Below are 7,419 nucleotides of genomic sequence, written 5' to 3'. Positions count from 1 at the left end.
CCAGCAAGCCAGCTCGCCTTCCCAAACCAGCTCTCCGTGTCTGATAAAAAGAAAACATAACGTTCTATCTGCTATGATCATTATTTTGGAGTCATGCTGTAAACATCCCCCTACAACATACACCACCCAGAAATGCATGGGGTATGAGCTCCAGCCTGCGTCTTTGGGCACCAGGGGCTGCTCCTGGCATCAAAGGTTGACTTCACAGTGGTTTCCCCCCAGTCAGGCTTAATTACAGGGCGAAGAATTGTCATGAGGACCAGTCTGTTTGGATAGAGCCTTGTCTACCCAAAGTCATAAACGTGACACACAAGCTCTAAAGTTTCCTAAGAAGTGTTAATATTTAAGAGCATGTTAGACCCAGGAATTTGTAAATCAGTAGTTTTACTTTGAACACATCTCCAGCCAGTTGTGACATTGTTCAGTAAATTGGCAGCCTGTTTGCTGTTGTTTCCTCTTTTTGAAATTTAACCTCTTGGAAAAACAGCCGTCTTGGCTGTTCTATGTCTCAACATAGGCCACCAGCGAAGACCACTTAAAATTGTTTCCTTTTATCTGGAGTATGAATTCCCCTCTAGCAACTTTCTTTCCTCCTTTTAAATCATTTTGACAGGGCGTCTTTGCTGGGTGCAATTTCTGGGCCCTTTGAAAAGCTGGGGGCAGAGGATTTAGAATGGAACATCCTCTGTTGGGATTTCCTTCTGCTCACGCTGTAAAGGCAGAAAGTTTCTCAAATTTTTATGCCACGAATGGACATTTTTTCGTCCGTTAACTGATGTTTCATTCCATGCGAGATAGCATTTTGGATGTCAGACTTTTTGATGTTGTCTTTTAACACATGCAGGCTCCAAATTGGCTGTGTTTGAGTAATCAACAGTAAGAGAGATAACCACAATGATTCGTCATCGCTGTAAATAATATATGTTTACTATGTCACAGCTTTATTACTTTTACATTGAACCCAAAAGTTCTCCATTTCCAAGTGGATTCAGGGGAAAAAATTGTCGGGAAGGAATAGGTTTTGAAAAGAAATCAGTTCTCGGGTATTCAGACCCTGAACAGATTTCCCCATGTAATGTAGGAGATCTGGAAATAATAATATGAAGACTCATGATATTTCCCTTGGATTAAAATCGGTTCATGTCTATCTCTGCCACAAGTAACGAACTTTATAGCTAGCCAAAGTCTATTTTTTTGGCTCTCGGTCTCAAATTTCAGTTGGTAGAATTCTGCAGAAAAGAGACTTTGTTTGGAACAATCAACCATGTTGGTAAGGCAATGTTTTGTTTGGAAATATACAGATTGCTGCTTCAAAGTGCTTAATGAATGGGTATGTGTGTGTTTCTACAACATTTTTTAAGGAAAGTAGAAGACAGGAAATACAAACCTACATATTAAAGAGTTCTGCCAAATGAAGAGCTCTGTACTTTTTTATAAAGAAATTCTCTGCCAAGAGTTTGCCAAAACCTGATTGCAAATGAACATCACAGCTTCTCGCAAACAAATCAGGAAATCCTGTGAATGGATGCCCAGTGTTTTCATGTGCATTGCCAAGCAATCACTGCCCACTGGGTAGAGTTAGGAGGAGAAATAGATTGCAATGCCTGTATATGGACGTAGCAACATTTTGCAGTTCAGACCATAGCTTCATAGCTACGATAAACCCTCATTTACAAAGCCTTTGATTATTTCCACAAATGGTGGGCAAATAGCAGTCCAGACAGAGGGGTATTTTATAATTTCTAGCTTCTCATAGAAAAACAAATGTTGGTGCCTCTTTTCCAAAGACAGGGAAATATGGATTATAATTTATTTTTTATCTAGAGTCAGTTCAGTTTCATTTTTGGGATAAGAAGCTAGAAAATCCCAACTATTAGAACAATAACTTTATGGATTTTTATTTTTAAAGCAGTGTGTAATGAGACAAAAATTAGTAAAATATTTTTGAAGCCAGATTTTCATTGGCCATGCTCTCAACATAATAAATATTATTTCCCGGGTACTTATTTTGTGATAGACAGTATGCTACTGCTTTATTTATTTATCTTTTTAAGCAAGGAGTTTAGTTTTATTTTCTCTGTGCATTTGCAAAACACTTAGGACCAACATAGAAAAAAGATAAAACCTCCTGTGAAAAACATTACACTTAATAAAAAAAAAAAAAGGCCTGAGAGGGATTAGTGCCTTAGCCATAGGGAGCAACAACAACTCTGACTGGTCCAAGGAATTGAAAAGATATTGGGAAGATAGACCAGGAGGCAAGAGAACGAGCAATTACTGAGGAAGAGGGCCTCGAAGTGGGCCATGAGGGGGAACTGGAGGCCAGGGTGTGGGCCACGGTGGAGGGAGGGGCCCCCGCTTGTAGCCATAGGGTGCGAGTTGTGAAGGCCCAGTGTATCCGTGAGGAAGCATCAGTGGAGGAGGTCCATGCATCCCATGTGGAGGCATAGGATCTGGGTGACCCATGGGAGATCTAAACGGAGGCCCTCAGGGGGCATGCCCATTGGAGGAGGTCCAGGATGAGGCATTCTGGGTGGCGGTCAGGGTGGTGGCTGCCCCCCAGAGCCTGAGGGCCCAGCATGGGTGTGTCCTAAGCCATGAAAGCCATGGTGGGCCAGCTGCATCTGAGACATCCCTGGATGGGGCATCCCACCCGGTGGGAATGGGTGAGGATATGAGTGTCCATGTCCAGGATGTCCAGCCCCTGGGGTTCCTGCTGATGGTGGGCCATGTCCTCCAGCCCCAGGAGGCATAGGTGGTGGGGGCATGGCTGGGGGTATCCCAGGTGGAAGGGCTCCAGGAGGCGGCACTGGGGGTGGGGGAAGGACCCAGGAGGAGGCATGCCTGGTGGAGGAAGCCCAGACCCCAATGATGATACCACACGATTGGGAGATGAGGGTGGAGGGGGTGCATCTGCAAACAGCTGATGAAGGCGGTCGGCCTGGGAGAGTGGGTTCTGGGCTGCCAGAAGTCGTTCAGCTGCTGTGCCATGGCTCTCACCCTTGGAGTCCTTCTTGAAGGCATAGGACACAGTGATAGGGCGGTTGCAGAGATATTGCCCATTCATGGCCTCAATAGCTGCATCCGAAGCATCAAATGAAGCGAAATTAATAAAGGCATAACCTTTGGAGTTGCCTGTGTCGGGGTCCCGCATAATCTTCGAGTTTGTAAGATGACACCAAAGGTGCTGAAAGTATCATAAAGCAGCTTCTCATCAATCTCCGGGTCTAGATTGCCAATGAAAATATTGGCCCCTACATCCAGGTTCTTGTTGTGAGTTGATGCTTTGTTCACCCGTATTGGTTTCCCACAGGGTTTGATCATCTTCACGATCTTAATAGCATACTCAGCATCTTCCTCACTCAAGAATTCCACAAAGCCATAGTCTTGGTGCTGACCTGTGACTCTATTCTTTGGCATGTGGGTGTTGACTACTGGCCCTGCCTGGAGAAATAACTCCCACAGCAACCGTTCGCTAATCTTCTCGTCCAGACCCCCGACATAGACAGTGGCATCCTGGTTCCGCACTGAGTTCGGCCCGGCAGCCACGGCGAAAGAGCTCCGGCCGTCTCCAGGCAGCGATCCCGCCCTCTGACCGCTGACAGTATGCTACTGCTTTAAATACTTCCTGTAATTTTAAAATTTTGGATGTCTCAAATTATTTAGACAGCAAATGACAGGTCTAGATTTTGAACAGAATTCTGTCTTACTCTAAATTATGTGCTCCTTATGACTATATTCTAATGATTTCCTTATGTCAATAATAAGGCAAAGTATCTCGCTTGACTGAAAATTTTTTTTTAATTCCAGTCATAATTTTATCCACAGAACCAAATCAGTATTTATTTTCAAAGTATCTCTCATACCTTCCTTATTATGTTTCATGCTATTGCAGTGGCATAACTCCGTCCACTATCTTCACCCTTAATTTGACCCAGAGCCAACGAATAAAAGGTATAGAAACTACAGCCTCTTTTTACTTGCCTGTGGCAGGCATCACCAACAGAAAATGGCACCCTTCTCCCTGCAGCCAACCTCATGCTGTATTCCTCATCACAGTGTTCTGGGAAACGACACCAGTTATCTGAGTTCACACCCAAGAAAAAATTATATTTGCCATCAAGGATTCATCTCATCCTGTGCACTGTTACCAGAAAAACTCCTTGAAATACTTCCTTTATAATTTGACTGTCCTGATCAAAATTAGTCAGTGGCTCGATATTGCCTACTCCCTAAAATCAGATCCCTTAGCTCCTCCGAGCTTTTTCCAAATGTTCTTCTCAGCCTTTTCTTCCTCCCCTTTTACTCTTCTACAGAGATTTTACCTCTCATGGCCTGGGAGTTTGCATTCTCCTAACCTTTGTATGCTTGTTCTCTATCTAAGAATGTTGCTTTGCTTCTCGGCGGTGATAAAATCATACCAATAGTTTTTAGATCAACCCCCCAACTATTTTGAAACTAACTGATTTGTTTTTCCTCCAAATTTTCAATGTGGTAGAAGTTCTCTAATCTGATGAGATCAAGACCAGTAGTTGACAGGTCAATTGACTACAAAAAAAAAAAAAAAAAAACTCTTAGGGAAAGAATCATAGTCATGATACCTATATTTCATAAACATTCCAATTTAAAACTCAAAAAGCTATACATTAATTCATCAAACTTTTGATATAGGGCCATTTTTTTTTAATTTAAAGTCTGCTGATAGAATTTAACAGCATCTTTCTTTCATACAACACACCCATAATGCATCCTCCATGATTCCCAGTTTGGGTTTATTTAAAGTGAAGCAAGGGGTGCCTGGGTGGCTCAGTCAGTTAAGTGTCCGACTCTTGATTTCAGCTCAGGTCATGATCTCGGGGTCATGGGACTGAGCCCTCTGTCAGACTCCATGCTGAGTCAGGAGTCTGCTTGATGTTCTTGCTCTTCCTCTCCCTAAGCCCCTCCTCCCACTTGCACTCTAAATAAATAAAATCTTTGAAAAAATAATAAAGTGAAGCAAGAAACTTCCAAATATTGTGAATACAAAGTCCTCCTATATTTCTGTGATCTTTCCCCCTAATCTTTTTAGGGTTGTTTTTTTTTTTTGCAATACTTAATTTGTTAATAATTTTTCTAGCCATTTATATTTAAAAGTCTTTATAAAGCAATCAATTTCGTTTTCATACAAAAACTCCACACCTCTCTTTATGCCCCCATATTTTATTGATTTCATTATGTGATTTTAATAACAAGTACATTGACATATGTGGAACAAACATGCTTGGGCAGTAGTACTCAACTGCAGGTGTCCTAGAGGGTGGTAAGCTCACTGTGAGCAGGGGGCCTACTATGGCAATGTATTTTGCTGAGCGGATGGAGAGCTAAACTTATTCCAGAGAGTTGGTTAAGTGAATGGCGAAGAAAGATTCTTCTCATTTATATTTATAGTCTGTCTCATTGCTTGACTCTGATGATACGCAGCTTTTGAAGGTGTGGGGGCGGCAATTGTCTTTCTGTGTAGACTGTTGTGGTTGGCTGTAGAAGGCAGGAAAATTGTTTGAGTCCCTTGGATTCTTCCTCACAACAAATGATACTGACATTATAATGAAAATAGAGTATTCAATAAATTCTTTTTGCTGATTAAACTCATCCTTGCTAGGTGAAACAAAAAAATTTTCTAGAAATCCACAAAAAGGAAATACTCTGGAGGTTCACAGTTCAAACAATACTCCATAACTCGGACAGGGACAGATAATCAGAACATAAAATCATTTAGGAAACTAAGGGTGCGGTTCCTGCACTAAAATTTTGGATACATTATGGATATAATGCAGTGTTCAAGGCACAGAATAAATTAGCACTAAATGGGGTAATTGTTTAAATAAATAAATAAATAATTTACACTGAAGAATTTAAATAATTTTCTGGAAGCTCAAAAATTTTAGAAACCTTTCTGTTTCCGTGATCTAGAATCTAGACACATCACTCTAACATTCTCAGCTTAACAAAAGAAAGTGGAAAGGGTGGGAGATTTGTCCAAGGTCACAGAGCAAGTGATCTAAACATAGCTAACCAACCACAGGGTACCCAAAATGTTCTTAGTCAAAAGACTTAAAAGCTTTTTTCCCCAAAAATAACTGCTTCAGTCAAAGAGAGAAGGATAATTGCTACTTCTACAGACAACAGAAGAAACCAACACCATTTCATCCCAGAGAGCAGCATTAAATGGCCACCCACACACTCCATCACATATTTATCTCCTCCAGCTGCAAGACCCTCTTCTCTCTGGCTTCCCATTGACCTAGAAAGAAGAACTAATGAATAAACAAAGTCTAAAACAGATGCAAAGGCAGAATGCATGAAAAGTGCTACTGCACTTTAATTGAATCTCTGGGTCAGCTCTTCCCCGCTCGCTGGTGCTACAGTCAAGGAGGCACATCAGCTCTTCACAGAGACGGCGGTGGCTTTACGTCGGCCAGGACAAATGCCTGGCTGTGCAGGACGGGAGGCCTCAGCTGGGCCTTGAAGAGTCCTCAGTTTAGGTGACTGGCAACCACTGGCTAGGGCAAATTTGATTCCTTTCCTTTCATCTCAATCACAGGCTATCGGTGGTTCCTGAAGGCAATCATGATTGACCAGATGTACGGTTGTGTCAGATGCCTGCACTCAAGAGAGTGCTCTGGCACTCAGGACAGTCGACAATTCATCCATTAGAGATGCATTTCTTTAAGGCAGGGGGCAAACACTGGTGGCCCATTCGGCCTTTAGATGGATTTTGTGTAGGCCACACAGCTGTCTGTTTATTCATTTAAAGAAGACTGCCAGTGCATTCAGATGCGGCATTTGCCGAGTTCTGTAGAGTAAATACTCTCACAGTGTCTGATTTCCAGCCACCAGCATGACACCCCCAGACGCAGCATTGGGAGGAGGTGTGGGGTAGCACGCCATTCGTCATTGCACAGCGTCTCCATCATACACATACCATAGACATAAAGACGCTAAGGTGCAGATGTCATGGTAAAGCATAGTAAAATAATTAGAAAGCAAAATCATTATGATGAGCTTTGAGTATTTGTTACCTTTGTTTAATGTGACTGCAAGTTTTTATAATTTAAATTTTCATGCTGGCTGTGTTCCATAACCAGCTTTCAGAATCCTTGAAAACCTACCACTTGGCTGTCATGAGTCAATGCGGGGCAGCTGCAGGACTGCACAGCATGCAGGGGGCATATCGTGACCAGAGCAACCACAGCCACAGCGGTTCAGGCTCCAGAAGCTGGATTTGATTCCCAGTTGGCACATTTACTAGCTGTGCGAGCTTGCACAAGCTCCTTAACCACACAGAACCTCCATTTTCTCAGGTGGAAAAATAAGTTAATAATGTTTATTTGGTGACTCTGTCGTGAGGAGTAAATAAAAAGTATATGTGAAGGGCTTAGC

The 7,419-nt window shown here is 42.4% G+C and overlaps 1 pseudogene; it reads right to left on the bottom strand.

Moving 5' to 3' along the window:
- Positions 1–2,107: 2,107 nt before the first annotated feature.
- On the bottom strand, positions 2,108–6,927 carry LOC112810689 (splicing factor 3B subunit 4 pseudogene; annotated as a pseudogene).
- Positions 6,928–7,419: the final 492 nt, after the last annotated feature.

The sequence above is a fragment of the Callorhinus ursinus genome, unplaced genomic scaffold (assembly GCF_003265705.2).
Source record: "Callorhinus ursinus isolate GAN/ISIS: 27379988/994484 unplaced genomic scaffold, GSC_fseal_2.0 scaffold2, whole genome shotgun sequence".
NCBI lineage: Eukaryota > Metazoa > Chordata > Mammalia > Carnivora > Otariidae > Callorhinus > Callorhinus ursinus.
This window is presented reverse-complemented; position numbering and strand designations above follow the sequence as displayed.